The sequence below is a fragment of the Cyprinus carpio genome, chromosome B7 (genome assembly GCF_018340385.1).
Source record: "Cyprinus carpio isolate SPL01 chromosome B7, ASM1834038v1, whole genome shotgun sequence".
NCBI classification, from domain to species: Eukaryota; Metazoa; Chordata; class Actinopteri; order Cypriniformes; family Cyprinidae; genus Cyprinus; species Cyprinus carpio.
The window spans coordinates 5430492-5447551 of NC_056603.1; the positions used below are offsets into that span (position 1 = coordinate 5430492).

The window sequence follows — 17060 nt, forward strand, 5'->3', positions numbered from 1 at the left end:
TATCCAATAGACAATACATGCCACCAATAGAAGAAAGCAAATTACCAATAGAGACCAACAGAGACCATTACAGTGTCCATTAAAACAGAGACATTAGTCCCTTAAAACATTAGATTCCCATTAGAACCATTAAAACCATTACAAATTCTGTAATGGTTTCTATTGTTTTTTTCAGCAGGGCAGACAACAGTAAATTTGTGACTACTGTGGTTTAATTATAAACGCTACCGTTAACTTATATTTACCATAGTAAAAACATGGTACATTTTCTTTAGAGACTGCTGATGTCTCATTAATGTAACTTAACATTGTTTCCACGTTGCCTTTATTTTCTCGTAGCATTACTTTGGAAACGTGACTTGATTTAAATGAAGTGTAAACGTATAAGATTATGCTTATAAGATTCTGCTTGTGAATATATTCGCAAGCAGAAATACCGTTAATATTTCATAATTTTTTTTAAGTAATTGGCGTAAACGCAAGTCTCAAGGTACAAAGTATTACATCTATATACAGATTTTTTAATACAGAATAAAGTTAATATTTCAAACGCAGATGACAAGTTAACACGTTTATAAAGTAATATAATCTAGCATAGCATAATCTTATACGTTTACACTTCACGAATACGCTGTAGTAGTGTAAACAATATGCCTAACCATAGCAAAAGTTATGCGTTTTAAAATGAAAACACACTAGTGTAAACAGGGTCTTAAGCGCGGGGCTGCCATACGCTGATTGGACAGCTTCAAGGAATTCGATTGGTTATTGTCTGGCGTTTCAAAATGACAACTGGCCAATGGCTGTGCGTCTCGTTTTCAATCAAGTGGCGACTGTTTGTGGTTCCCGCACAAATGTCCTTTGTTTCTCTTTGTTTACAAGTAACGACAAAAACAGGCCTAAGATTCATAAATTTATGCACAAAGACCCATAATTGTTCCTGTAATTTCTACAGAATGAGAAGAGTTGGACGTATGGAACTAAAAAAAAAGAAATAAATATATAGATTTTGTTAAACATTTGTATGCATTATTTAATTGGCCATCTTTTTAACAATAAAGCCGAGTATCTTTTTAATACATTGTGACCAAAGTTATTAATTATAACCTAAATAAAAGTACACTACTAGACAAATACATCACAGCATGTTATTTTCATCGAAAATTGTTTTAGCACTATAAAGCAAATACACAATTTGAAAAAATATATTTGTTTGCTGCGACTGCACTTTTTTTTTATTTTAATTAACATTATTTCAAGATTAATAAAGACTAAAAACCACTCTCCACATGTATTTATCATTAATTTATACTGTTATTTGCTACTGTATTTTAAAAACTATATATAATTATTCAGATTTTCATATCAATGATCGTGATCAGATGAAGGAAATCGCTCTCGCACAGAGAAAATAGGTGGCTCTTAAAAGAGCCTTTAGTTTGAAGAGAAACTTCACTAGTTTACTTGGCCTTGGCTGGTTTCTCGGTCTTCTTGGGCAGCACGCGCCCTGAGCGATGGTCACTCCGCCCAGGAGTTTGTTCAGCTCCTCGTCGTTGCGCACCGCCAGCTGCAGGTGACGGGGGATGATACGGGTCTTCTTGTTGTCCCGAGCGGCGTTTCCAGCCAACTCCAGGATCTCCGCGGTGAGATACTCGAGCACAGCGGCCAAATACACCGGAGCACCGGCACCGACGCGCTCGGCATAGTTGCCTTTGCGGAGAAGCCTTTAAAACACGACCGACGGGGAACTGCAGTCCAGCTCTGGAGGAGCGAGAGTCTTGGCCTTGGCTCGGGCCTTTTCAACCGGTTTTGCCTCTTCCACTCATTATAATATATAATAAGTGTTGCCAACTAATTTTCAGAGAAAGTTGCTAATGGAAGGTTGATTTGTTGCTAAAAGTTGCTAAATGACGTTGTGATGTCATTTCGCAATGACGTCATTGCGTAATCACGAAGCAAAATTGTCACAACCTAAAATAAGTGTTGGCCAAAAAAAATATTTTTATATATGTTAATTTAGATTTCTTTGTAAAATATTGCATAATATAATATTAAAATATAAATAACTGCATTTTTAAATGCATTGAATTATTGAACACTTACATGAAACAATTTAAAAAAAAAAAAAAAAAAAAAAAAAAAAAAAAAAAAAAAAAAAAAAAAAAAAAAACAAACAAAAAAAAAAAAAAAAAAAAAAAAAAAAAAAAAAAAAAAAAAAAAAAAAAAAAAAAAAAAAAAAAAAAAAACAAAAAAAAAAAAAAAAAAAAAAAAAAAAAAAAAAAAAAAAAAAAAAAAAAAAAAAAAAAAAAAAAACAAAAAAAAAAAAAAAAAAAAAAAAAAAAAAAAAAAAAAAAAAAAAAGAAAAAAAAAAAAAAAACTAATGATTACAATTTAAAAAAAACAATAAAAAAAAAAAACTAGTTTATAGATAGTAAACTAGAAATTCTACACATTTTCAACAATTATTGCTTTAAGGAGTGTTTTAAGTAGTTTATATGCTACAATCTGAGAAAAGTCTGTAAAAACAGGGCACAATCTACTATGTTAATATGAAAGATTTTCCGTATTGTTTTATATCTGCATTTTAAATTACGCATTGTGTTTCCGGGTGATAATGGATATTGTCCTGGAAAATTACTACTATCTTTTCCATTTTCCTTACAGTGTACTAACTGATCACCAATTGCAGGTACAAGCTACTAACAAAGAGTATCATATTAAATTATTATTATTATTATTATTAAAGAGCAGGTCATATGGGTTTTTGAAAAATCTCTCTTTTGCAGTTTATAACGTAGCTATCGACTTAAATGAAAACAATCTGCAAAGTTGTTAATCAAAAAAGTGCATGATAAATAAGATATTGTCTCTCAAAAGAGAGAGTCGGTTCTGAATCGCCGTAAAACGAGTCGTTATAGTTTCGACTCTTTTGCCTGTTCCCGGTGTACGTCACTGGGTAACACATTTGCATAATCCCCCCGCCTGCCCGCGAAATCTGCCCACAAACACACGTTTGCTATTAGTGCGTTTACATCATGTTGAGAAGACGCGGTGTTCAAGTATACCACAGAAATACAAGTTCGAGCCTTTTGTTGTGTGCTTGTCATTTTATCAAGAACTGCTTCTCTAATCTGGGCTTTTATCTTCGTTGGCTTCTAATCTTCTTAAGTGCAGCTTTAGGTTTCCAGGTAAAGCACGATATTACTGTCTTACTGAAGTAAGTTAGTTCTAAAAATTCGCAGTGAACCTAAGAATATGTCGATTATTGTAGACTGACGTTGTTCTAATTACTTTGTTTAATAATAAAGAATGTAGTGTAGCACACAGACTTTATAATAATTGTGAAATTGCTGTTTATTGTGCTGCACTGGCAGTTACAGGGTTAATGCGGGAGAGGAGACGAGTGATTTTGGGCTGGTGCTCCTGTGATACAACTGTTCTGCGTTCTGATTAAAAGTTAAGACCAAGCGTCTTTTGTCTGTCGTTCTTCAAACATTACAGTAGACATATTTTGGTTTACAAACTGTATTGTTTAATCAGTTAGTCAAATTAGCACTAGGCTAACGTATCCACCTAGTGTTCACAGTTTAGCAGCTAAACTTTAGCTGTGGGCACGATTCGCTTGCATAAGTTTTTTTGTATTTTATGTCATTATAAGAACGGATTGACTATATTATTGTTTTATGTAAAGGTGCTTTGTCAATGGTAGCGCTGGCTAACTGGCTCAAGGACTCCTCTCTGTGCCAATCACAACAGGTTTGGCCAGCTGACCAATCAGAGCAGAGGGGAGGGGCTTGCTCCGAACTTGCTTGAAACGAATCATTTTCCTGATCATTGGCAAATGACTCTAATATTAAATGTATATTCTGAGAAAATTACAATGTTTTCTGACCTTAGATGCATTTAAACCTGATGTAGGGGACTCCAATACAATATTGGGACACTTTAAAATACCATATGACCTGCTCTTTAAATTCAATAATTGCAAATAGCAGCTAACTCAATTCATGTGATTTGTGTACTGCTAGGCATCTTTGGTTTCCTCTTTTTGTGTAATTTGGATAGAAAATTATGCCTTTGAGTCACTTATCAAAATTTGCTAAAAGTTGCCAAATAAATTTTTAAAAATTGCTAAATTTGTCAAGTACACCCGGCTGCAGCCTGCAGATCGAGGCGGGGCTGCATCTGAGGCGGGGCTGCACGTGTCGCCCCGCCCCATACCTACTCTGATTGGTTCGATCGTCTTTCATAGACATGCATGATATGAAATGTGTGCGTAGTTTGTTTAAAAAGCTAAAAATGCTGTGCTGTTTTACAAAGCCTTCATTATAATGCACAGTTGTTTATTGTTAACTTGACTCACTATGTCTGATTTATTGAATCACGAGATGTTATCTGCTGCAAGTTTAATCTTATGGACCAGTCGAATTCATGAATGAATCACTGGGACATTGTAAAACACGCTTAACGTGAAAGTACGTGACTTAATGCATTAAAACTGTGTTTTAAAAAGGCCAAACTCAGTAATCAAATTATTAATAAAGCATTCTATTCACAGACAAGCAGATATGAGCGCAGAATTCGAACTCAACGCGATTAATTAAGTGTTAAGCATTTTCCTCTCATTACCTGCTTATCTGTTAATACAATGTTTTATTAAAAATGTTTACTGAGTTTGGTATTTTTAAAACACGTTTTTTAATGCATTTACACCACGGTTAAGCGTTTTCCTTTTAGGCTATGGTTTTTTTATGGGAGGAAAATGCTTAACACGTAATTAAACGCATTGCATTCTTATTCTGGACTCACCTGCTTGTCTGTGAATAGAATACTTTATTAGTAATGTGTTTACTGAGTTTGGTCTTTTTTAAAAAAAAAAAAAAAAAAAAAAACTTTTAATGCATTAAGCCACGTTAAGCATTCCAGCTGAATGAAAAGAATCGGCTCAATAATGGTCACAAAATTGGTCTCGGAGAAGATACCAATTTAATATAAATAGATGATACTTTATAAAGTTTATCTCAATATTTGTCTGCAGTGGCTGTGAGACAACTGCACTAAAATAAGACCATGATGCGCATGAAATTGCGTTCGTTACTATAGCAACAGATTACTGGTATGTCCTTTCAGAATCATCACTGGCCGGTAGAAATAAAAGTTTCTCGATTTCTTCACTTTAAAATAATGAGGAACAGCATATTTGCCTGAAATAAAAAGGGAGGAAAAGCCTATGCTTTGCAATGTAGTAAAGAAAATTAAAGTTTCATAAAAATTGAAATAGCACACAGCAGACACATTAGCCTGTTGCAGATAATTATACGTAACAATAAAATTAAATAATTGTCTTATCATGCTATATAAATTAAAACAATACTTTCTCATACTCCGATGATATGAAATGATCAAATTTACAAAAATTATTTAATTCATAATTCATTCTTCTATTTGATCCTCCTACTGTGGATAATAAACCCAATTAATTTATTAAATGTAGTTGGTTGTTCATCTGTTAGCCTAAAGATCAGTTTAATTTAGCAAAACAATCATTTCAGGGACATGGCGAGTTACAGGTTAATGTTTTATTTATTTATTTATTTATTTATTTATTTATTTCAGGTTTATTTAACATATTTATTTAACATATTTTTATATTTCTTCTGTGCATTATAATGAAGGCTTTGTAAAACTCCACAGCATTTTTAGCTTTTTAAACAACATACTCTGTCCTACACCAACTACGCACACATTTCCTATCATGCATGCCTTTGAAAGACGATCGAACCAATCAGAGTAGGAATGGGGCAGGGCGACATGTGCAGCCCAGCCCCAGGTGCAGCCCCGCCTCGATCTGCAGGCTGCAGCCCGGGGGGTGCTTCTCAAAATTTGTTGCTAGGTGCTTTTGGAAGAAAAAGTTGCTAGGGTTGTCTGAAAAGTTGCTAAATTTAGCAACAAAACACTGGTTACAACACAGTTCAAAGAATGAACAATAATTCAGAAAGCGTGCCCGTCTCCTATTGGCTGGAGTCTGAATATGTTCCAAGCCAATCAGTGAACTTCCCTCCAAACGTCAAACCCAACCCCCTTCCTCCAGCACGTGTCACACAGTAGTAGTGTAGCTGTTAGTGCGTGTGGCACAGAGGTTTGCATTCTTGAGCGAAGGAAAGATTTAAAGAGGTTTCTACAAGAAATGCAAACAGTAAAGTTTTGTGTTTGTACAGTAAACAGGTGTATACGTGTGTGTGTGTGTGTGTGTGTGTGTGATCATAAAGACTTGTCGGTGGCTTATTCAGTTATATGCTATACCTATCTATGCAATACAGTGGAATATTGCTCTTTTTAGTATATAAATTTAGCTCTCTATATATTTTATACCCTCGTTTGGGGCTGAGCCCCCTGAAATGAGAAATTCCTAGAATCGCGCCCTGCTGAGGACATTTTGACATGTAGGCCGTGAGGTTATTTTTAATGATCCCGTTATTTATTTTAATTATCATTAAACCCGTATCTGATTATCGCGAATTGAAAAACTCACAGTAAATACAGTTCAGCTTTAATCAAACTTATTAAGAGTCTCATGCAGGATTATCGCGTGTTGTAGTTTTGTTTGTGTGTAAAGTTGAGCTTTGGTAGAATTTTTTGGGAGTATTATGTTGGAGAATATATGATTTTCATTATTTGTATGAATGCATAATAGGAAACCGAATGTCTTCAGAAAATTTTGATTGCATTTTCTTTCCTTCTTCCCTCAGCAGCTTTGTTTACAGAGGTTACCATGGAAACACCTCTGTTCTGCAGTTCATAAGACTGTGGATTTACAAATTCATTCTACCTTGTTATCAGAGGAGTTGAGATTTTTAGAATGCACATTAGCTTTATGTAGAACTGGTTTTATGGAGCAGATAAAATTTAATGAAAAAAAAAATGTGTGTATATATATATATATATATATATATATATATATATATATATATATATACTCTATTTTTTTAAATGGTCAAAACTTTATTTGAATATGTAACGTTGGTAAATGTCAGTAGATAACATGTTATGAATATTTATGAATATTTTTTGTTAGTTTAAAATCTGGCCATGATTTTTTAAATGTTTTATTTCACTGTTTAGGCAAAAAAAAAAAAAAAAAAAATAAATAGCATTGTACTTTTATTCAATTTTTAGTTTGTTGGTTTTTGTCATAAAAATTATTTCAGTGTGTGTGTGTCAGTACTTTTTTTAATATTTTCCAGCATATTTGAACAACGCCGTGATCTTATAACAGTTTGGATTGAAACATTATTTAAGAGATTTAAGTTACTTTATAACGGATTGGTAGCTCTCAGCCGCTGTCATTTTTAAAAAGTAGCTCCCGAATGGAATAAGGTTGGAGACCCCTGGCTACAGAATCATGCTTGAAGTGGTTAAACGGGTTGCATATTTATAAAATATGCAATCCTTATTATGTTCCTCAATTATTATAATTAGTTTGTTTGCAGAGATTTGATAACCATAAAAATGGTAACATCTCTAATATAATCGTAGCATCAATGTTCAGTGAGTTCTGCAGACGCTTCTCTCACTGTTGTGTTTGGTAGCTGAGGTACCTTATAGTGGAAGTCACAGCATTTTGTTGTTTTTGTCTATCGTGGGCCTCATTGTTCATATGTAGGCCATATGTAGTAAAAAATTAAAAATTCTCAGTTATGGCACTATGCCTCACATTTTCACGTGTTGCACCGGCTTTTTTCAGCTCATCACTGAAGACACATTGTTATTTGTGCATTGCTAACTTTAGAAGAAGCGTTGTGTGGATGAAAATGACAGAAGTGTTAAGAGGCCTAATAAAGGTTGAGCTGATGATTGTGGTTTGACGCCTGCTCTGTTTTTGCTCTATAGTTTTAACCAGAGCGGGGAAGATAGTTATTCTTATTCTTCATCTTTAGTTTCATAAACCTCAAAATACTACCACAAGAGCAAAAGCAGCAACATGTGCATGTCATTTTCATTTACTTCCCCTTCTTAGAAACCCTGTCTAATATCAGATTTAAGAGTCTCTGTTTTCTCAGGGGCCCCATCTGATATTGGCGAAACATATCTGGCAAATGCTACACTGTGTATTTGTGTTCTGGAAGTGTCAAATGTTCAGTCACCACTCAAAACACAGAGGTTTTGTTCTACCAGCTCACGAATCCTCTCATTATAACAACGTGCAGATACGATGTAAATAAGAAGTTGACTGTGCAGTGCAGACAGCTTCACTGATTAGCAAGACGTCTTGAGATCACGATTAACTGAAGTGAATGACAGCTTTTAGTAATTATAGACGGAGTGCTATTTGCACATTTTCTAGGCTGTATAATCCTGACTTCTCAGAACGGATATCTTAACCTCAGAGAAGAAAGTATTGTGTTTCGTGTGCTTTTCCTGTGTGCTCCGGCGCAAACTGCTGCGCTCTCATACAAATGCATGAATGTGGTGACTGGAGTTTGTTGCCTTTGGGGTGAACTAACCCTTTAATAAAAGATTACATTTTCATTTTGTTTTTCTGCAAACCCTATCGTATGATTATTTGGAATATGGAATGAGTTGTATGGGATAATTTAATAAGAATTAAATTATTTTTGTAAAAAGATTGAAGAAGGTTGCAATGCATTAAATGGATAAGTGCAATTTTATTTAATAATGTCTTATTTTGTGATCCGGAGGGAAAAAAAAAAAGTAGCTTAATATGGCTTTAGAACAGCATCAGGTTTATTAATTACTTACATAAGTTTTGAAGGTTTAAATAAACTCTAAACTCTAAACTCACTAAGTCCGCCGCTGTCTGTAATTGTTGATGAGAGAAAACTCAGATAAGAGCAGGCCTTACATGAACAGGCCTACATTAGAAGTCAGCTCATGACTCCTTCTGCGGGGCGGGGTGGGGGGGGGGATTTTATTTACTTGGTATGGGTACTCGTATGATCTGTCCAGAATCTTGTGAGGCTTTGGCAGTGAGGAGGTGCAGACAACAAAACAATGCAGTGTGAGGAAACAATTACTGAAGACCATTCTCTGTGAAACAGACTTTCAAGTAGTCAAAAACAACTTTAACTCTCTGCGTGCTCTAAAAGGAATAAATATCTCCTAGAATGGATCTCTTTTTTCTGTCCTGTGTTTTGTGTCGAGAGTTGTGTCTCCTCCCTCATCTCTTCTTGAGCTGTGAAATGCAGGAAGTGTCTGATTTAGCGACGCGCATCACTGTTTAAACAGTCTGTTTAATGTGTCAGTAATGGGGTCCAGTGCACTGCCTCTCATGCTCTGTGAGTATTTCAATATATTCTACTCTATCTTCTGTTTTTCTGTTTTTAAAACAGTGTTCAGCTGAAGATAAATGAATGGTTGTGCTGTGTGTAGGAGGCTCTATGAATCTTGCTGTTTATTGTATTCTTTGTTCAGATTAATGTGATGATATGTTATGTTTGGATCAGATACAGAGTTTCAGAGAACTTTTATCTGTGCTGCTTGTGAAAGATGGAGGACATGTGCTTTTGCTTGTTTTTTTTTTAAATACTTGTTGTTCTTATTTCATGTAGTTCAGTTAAATCAGATGCATTTGTGTTAATATGAGTTTGGTGTTTGGTATTTTATCTTTTAATAGACTCTGAAAATGAATTGTCCATACTAACTAACTTCTGTTTTCTGAGACACTTTTTCACTTATTTTTAACCAGTTTGTCTCTGTGTCATTTTTACACACTGGGTGTGCCACATTTATTGTCAGCTTAATGTGCAAAGAACCCTGACTCTGCGTATCAATATACTTTACAGAATAAACTGGTCTGATGTGTAAAACTATACTCAGGCTCGCCACATAACCTTAAAACTAATATAAAATATAACTACATTAAACTCAGGATCACCAACAACATAGTCACTACCTTTAGTAGTGTCTGTAACTGCCTATTAATATTTTTAATGAAAGAGAACTTAGAGAGTGTGGGCTGCTTTTGGTGCTTGAATTTTGCTTCGATAAATGCTAGAAGTCACTATTTTAAAAATCTGTATTTTTTTTTTCTCTATTTAACATTAACTTACAATAGTGAAAGACTTCTTCCCTCGGGTAGATTGCATATTTTCTTGCCTAGGATGTTGTGTTTGTGCTCATGATCAATAATCATTTTGTTTGCATTCTCTCAAACTGATTTGCCGAAATCAAAATGCAGATGGTGAAGGGATTTGCTATTGTTAAACGCTGTTTGAGCAAAGTCAGTAAGTTTTCATCCAATTCCATAAAATTAACTTGCATTTTTGGAAAAAAGAAAATTCTCTCCGGTTCAAAATAACCTGAACACAACATGAGGGTTAAGACGATGAATGAATAAATGAATGAATTTATATAGCGCTTTATTGTGTATTGCTATACACAATCATGTGTGGGTCTCTCCTCAACCACCACCAGTGTGCAGCATCCACCCGGATGATACGACGGCAGCCACAGCGCCCACCACACACTAGAGGTCTTCACAGTGCACCCGAGACCCGTCAACCCGGGACCCGATCCGGGACCCGTACGGGTTCGGGTCTATATTTTAAATGATCAGCCGGGTCGGGGTCGGGTCCGAATCTATTACTTCGGGTCGCGGGTCCTGTTAACATTGTGTTATACCCGTGCGATCTGAGTCATCGGACTCGGAAAACACCCGGCCGTGATCAGACACTGCTTGTTTTTTTGTAACTTGCAACTTGTAAAATTAGGAAAAGAAAGAGAAGTGTGAGCCAAAAAAAAAGCGATCTCTCTCTCTCTCTCTCTCTCTCTGTCGTTAGAAGCAGAGCGCGCAGACTCAGAGTTAATGCAAGTGCACGCACGGTAATAATGGACATGTTCATGAGCGATGTGTGAAAAAAGCTAAAAAAAAAAAACAACGAGTGTAAAGAGGTAACACCTACGGGCACCTCTTCTGTCTGGGCATCCTTCATGCATATTGTAGACATCAGAAAAAAGTGCTTTTCTGAAAACTTTTTTCTGATGTTCGTCTACAATATGCATGAAGGATGCTCTGCGTCGAGTCTGAATCTGACCACTAAAACTTTAAGATTAAACGGTTCATTTATATTATTATAAAAATGGGAGAAAATGTAAAGTGTAATGTAAAATAAGAAAAGGCGCCACTGAAGATTACTAATACGTGTGACGCACTGTTGAAGTTTGATTCAGCAAAAACTGGCACATCGCATCTTTTAAAGCATACCAGGTCGTGTGGTAAAAATGTTTTGAGCCAATCTTCAGTGGCGCCTTTTTTATTTTACATTACGCTTTACATTTTCTCCCATTTTTATAATAATATAAATTAACCGTTTAATCTTAAAGTTTTAGTGGTCAGATTCAGACTCGACGCAGAGCAGAGAGCACAGAGAGCATAGCAAATAAATAACGTCAGCGGCCATGACACTAAACGAGCAATCGTTATTAGCCTATAGTTCAAAAGGGCAAACAGTCGAAGTTATTATGCGAGTTAACTCGAGTCAGAATGTACATGTGCACAGTTGCATTTGTCATCCGTCACCGTAACATCAAGTGGACTTTTGAAGCTGAAATAATGAGTGGATTATTAAGCTTGGACTTGGAATAACGAGAGGAATAACATGGATAACTTTCTTTGTCGGAGGATTGTAATGCATCACAGGCAGTCAGGTACAAGGAAGGGAGACTACGGCTCCTTAAATTAGGTAAGACAAAAAGTTGTATTTTTCGCCACAGGTTTATTGACTTGTAATAGCAATTTAAGGTAGAATATAAGACAATCGGGTCCAGTCGGGTCTGTGTCTTGCCGGCGGGTTCGGGTCCAGCTTTCAAATAATAGACGGGTCCAGGTCGGGTCCGGGTAGGCATTTCTCGGATCTACATGGGTCCGGGTCCAGGTTTTTGAAATAATAGACGGGTCCGGGTCGGTTCGGTGTAGTACATTACGGGTCTCTTTCGGGTTCGGGCACGAATTTTTGGACCCGTGAAGACCTCTACCACACACCAGCTACAGGTGGAGAGGAGAGAGAGTCATAGACCCAATTCAATGAATAGGGATTATTAGGAGGCCATGATTGACAAGGACCAGTGGAGGGAATTCTGGCCAGGGACAACCGGGGTTACCACCCCTACTCTCTACAAGAAGTGCCATGGGATTTTTAATGACCAAAGAGAGTCGGGACCCCGGTTTAACATCTCATCCAAAGGACGGTGCTTTTTACAGTACAGTGTCCTCATCACTACACTGGGGCGTTAGGACCCACACAGACCACAGGGTGAGCACCCCCTGCTGGCCTCACTAACACCTCCTCCAGCAGCAACCTTGTTGTTTGTTTTTTTTTTTTTTTTTTTTTGATGTTGTCACCAGCCACATCGCTCTGCAACCCAAGACTGGGTTGTGCATCTTCTTCACTCCTCTGGAAAGGTATGTTTTGTCATTTTTAAAGGTTTTTAGACGAAAGTGAATTATAAACAAAGAATGTGGGTGTCTGTGGGAAATGAACTTAATTTGGATTAACTCATATTTGGATTAATGTTATTGTTGTTTTATGAAATTGTAGATTAGTTAGGTGCGTCCAGGCACTGTTTATAATGTTAGGCTATGTAAGTGTCATGCGCATGCAAGGTAAATTTTGTTTTATCTTGTAAATTCTTAAGGGGAGAAATGCTGGGAGTGAGCAGAAAGCAGAAGAAAAATGTTTATTTGTTGTTTTACAGAAGTTGCCAGCTGCTGCTTTGCTGTGGCTTGTATATCGGTTCCTGTCTCGGAACGCTGGATTGTTGCTTGTGCAATCGTGGCGTCAGGCCACACTTAGGTACCGACTACGCCACCGGGGTTATATACCCACGGAAATAACAGCAACACAAGTTCAATTAGACAGTACTTGATAGAAGAACGAAGACGTGACATTCAAGCTTAATACCTTTATTAACAATGAGTTATAAACCTCTGAATCAACAATCAGCTTTAATTGGGAATATTATAAAAGGAGGAATAAGAATTTAATAAACATAGACATTAGGTCAATTATTAAAAATCACAACCCACCAGTCTTACAATAGGAGTGACCAAGCCTGTGTGAAGAAGAGAATGTCACTGGGCCACGGACCTGCCAAGGAGAAATAAGAGTTTAAACACCACACATGCACAGTTCTCAAGAAAATTAACAAAACCCCTTTAAGAAAAGTGTAGTGAATAATACAAACCCACTCTACACTCCCAAAATCATACACATGTAGTGGCAGGAAAATCTCACGCCACATGCAGTGAAGGAAAGGCCAGATGACCCCGAAGGAAAGTACTCCCACCACAGGCTGGCTCCTAAGACACAAAAGATAGGAATTAAAACTCCCCTTTACACATCTCATAAACCTCAGCGGTTGGTCTAAACCAAACTCAAATAATAAAATCAATTACAAAAATAATAAACAAGTCAGGTCAAAACAGAAAAATCAGTATATAACCATAAACTTAAAATTTAGATAACAAAAATAAATCATAAACAAAACAGCAGGGCCTAGACGTCAGAGGTCCATTTGTATAGGACTCCACAAAGAAAGATCTGCCAAGTACAAACAAAACAGAACATAAATACCAAACAAACCATATTAGTATCTAAAATACAAATCCAAATAAACTACTTAGAACGCAAATCCCATACAGCATCAAACATTCGAAACTACAGAATTGTTAGATAATCTGATAATAACACATAGAATGTTAGCAATAAGACAAACCTACCAACCTAACACACACCGCGCGTGCGCATACCATACCTCTGCCGTAATCCAAGAGTGAAATATAGACTGGGTGATACAGCTCGTTGCTATAGGTTAAACACGGCATCCACACACTCGACGCTCACCCCATTAAATTGCCCACGCGCCTCACACTCTTGCATCGAGGATTTCCTTCCTGGGTTTAACACAGAATCAACGATGTAAAATAAACTAAACATCTTGGTATAATTACACACAAATGCCTCACTCACACACCTCGCTATGGCGCTTCGGGGTCACAACACCGGAAGGAGACGGAAAGGGTCAAAGCGTCAGGAAGTTACGCCGTCTACTAACCTTTACGCTATTTATAGAGCGAAATAAATACACGCCCCACCCTGCACAAAATCCTTATTCACTCGGTCACAATCGCGCACTGTCACTTTGAACGCCCTCAATTTGCTATTTTCTGAATACCACTTGCCTTGCAGACACAAAACCGTTGTCTCTTGTTCCGAGGCCACCTGCTGGTCATTTGTGTTAGTACACAAAGTTTTACCTATCAGATAGGTCCTTCAAAGTATCTTGGAGAGGTGAGGTGTCCAAGTCGCAACATCTAACTACTGGGGTGCCTCAGAGCTCAGTTCTTGGACCACTTCTCTTCTCTGTCTACATGGCATCGTTAGGTTCTGTCATTCAGAAACATGGGTTTTCATATCACTGTTATGCTGATGACACTCAGCTCTACCTCTCATTCCATCCTGATGATCCGACGGTAGCTGCTCGCATCTCAGCTTGTCTAACAGACATTTCTTGCTGGATGAAGGACCATCACCCTTCAAACTCAACCTTGCCAAGACAGAACTGCTTGTGGTTCCAGCAAACCTTTCGTTTCATCACAATTTCAGCATCCAGTTAGACACATCCACCATAACTCCTTCAAAAACAGCCAGAAACCTTGGAGTTATGATTGATTATCAGCTGACTTTCTCAGACCACATTGCTAAAACTGGTCCGGGCCTCCTGCAGATTTGCTTTATTCAACATCAAGAAGATCAGGCCCTTTCTTTTTCGGAACATGCTTCACAACTCCTTGTTCAAACTCTTGTTCTGGTCCAGGCTGGACTATTGCAATGCTCTCTTGGCAGGTCTTCCAGCCAGTTCTATCAAACCTTTACAGTTAATCCAGAACACGGCAGCTAGATTAATTTTTAATGAACCAAAAAGAATACACGTCACACCTCTGTTTATCAATTAGCACTGGCCTACAATAGCTCTGCTCGCATAAAATTCAAGGCATTGATGGTTTGCATACAAAACCACCACTGGTTCTGCCACCCTTTACCTGAATTCATTACTTCAGAGTTATGTGCTTCTAGAAGCTTGTGTTCTGCAAGTGAACGTTGCTTGATTGTGCATCCCAAAGAAGCACACTTCACTTTTACGGACTTTTAAATTAATTCTTCCCTCCTGGTGGAATGACCTGCCCAACTCAATCCCAGCAGCTGAGTCCTTAGCCATCTTCAAGAATCGACTAAAAACACATCTCTTCCATCTTTATTTGACCCTCTAACTCTAGCACTCTATATTGTAATTCTATTCTTAAAAAAAACACGTCCCTTTTAGACTTGCACTCTATTCATTTGTTGCTTGTTTTCTTTAAAAAAAAAACACACACTAGCTTTCTAATCTTTTTGTATTATATCTGTTTTCTTTTCATTTATTATACAATTTACAACACTAACACTCTAACACTAACTTGCTCTATTCTTATTCTATTCTGTTTTTTTCCCTTTCTTTTTATTTATTATTTAAAAAACCCTCGCTGCGTGTTCTGTGTTAAACTAACTAAGACTTTTTATAGCACTTGTATATCATTGCTCTTTTGTTGATTTTTTGCTCCATTGTCCTCATTTGTAAGTCGTTTTGGATTAAAGTGTCTGATAAATGCTGAACTGTAAATAATGTAAATGTACATTGTTGATTTGTGTTGTCCGTCTGTTGTGTCTGTATCTTCGTAACTTGTGTACGTGTGTATTTGAGCTAGATTTTTTTTTTTTTTTTTTTTGATTATTATTATTTGGCTTTATTGTAAGTTGATTTGGTTTAGGTGTTTGTTTGAATGTTTGTTATTGGGGTTGGTTATGGTGGTTTGCAGCCATATCACCCTTGCAGCCCAAGACTGGTCACCCACTGAAGCTAAGCAGGGTTGAGCTGGTCAGTAGCTGGATCGGAGACTCCTGGAAAACTAGGTTGCTGCTGGAAGAGGGGTTAGTGAGGCCAGCAGGGGGTGCTCAGCCTGTGGTCTGTGTGGGTCCTAACGCCCCAGTGTAGTAATGGGGAAACTATACTGTCAAAAAGCACTGTCCTTCGGATGAGACGTTAAACTGAGGTCCTGACTCTCTGTGGTCATTAAAAATCCCAGGATGTGTTTTGAAAAGAGTAGAGTTGTGACCTCAGCATCCCGGCCAAATTCACCCATTGACCTCTGAGCATCAGGGCCTCCTAATAATCCCCATATCTACTGATTGTCTTCATCACTCTGCCTCTCCACCAATAAGCTGGTGTGTGGGGGGGTGTTCTGGCGCACTATGGCTGCCGTCACATCATCCAGGTGTATGCTGCACACTGGTGTGGTGGACGAGGAGAGACCCCCTCACGATGTAGAGTACTTTTGAGTGCTTATAGAAAAGATCTATATAAATTATAATTTGGTTGTGTACCATTTCTTTGTCTTGCTCTACATTGGTATTGCTTAGTTAAGGAGCTGGGGATTATGGTTTATCTTGGGCGGTTCTTTTATTTTTTGATTTTTTTTTTTACCTTTCCTGAGGGTGTATTATGTTGGGTGGGCTGAATGTACATTTTGTTTGTTGTTTGGTTGGTTTGGATTGTTTAACCCTTATGCAGTCTTCGTTTGGGGTGTACACTCATGGTCTTTGGGGTCTCTAGAGATCCCAGGCAACAAAATGTAATTTTGTAACAAAATAATGCTTAAAAAAATAATAATAAAAAACGAGCATAATTTTACTCTGTTTATTAATGTTTTTACTTAATAAAAGACCCAGATTTCTAACTTTTATTCATGATGATAACATGGATAATTTGACATGGTTTAGTGTAAGATTTTTGCCCATCTTTTGGGAAATGGAGTTTTAAAAATAACAAATTATCACTTTTACCACAAGATGGCTGCAGAGCCCTACTATCTGCCGTTTGCTATTTGACTAACTAAAAGATATATTTTTGGATTCATATCTACATATTCTGAAATCACAATTATAACAATTAAAATTACTTTTTGTCAAAATTTAGCCATTTTGGTTCTGAAAAAAAATAACTTT

General features: G+C 36.9%; 1 protein-coding gene across 1 annotated transcript in view; it reads left to right on the plus strand.

The window, feature by feature from the left end:
* Positions 1-17060, plus strand: part of LOC109076007 (obscurin-like) — a 56983-nt gene that overhangs the window by 20405 nt on the left and 19518 nt on the right. The window lies entirely within an intron of this gene.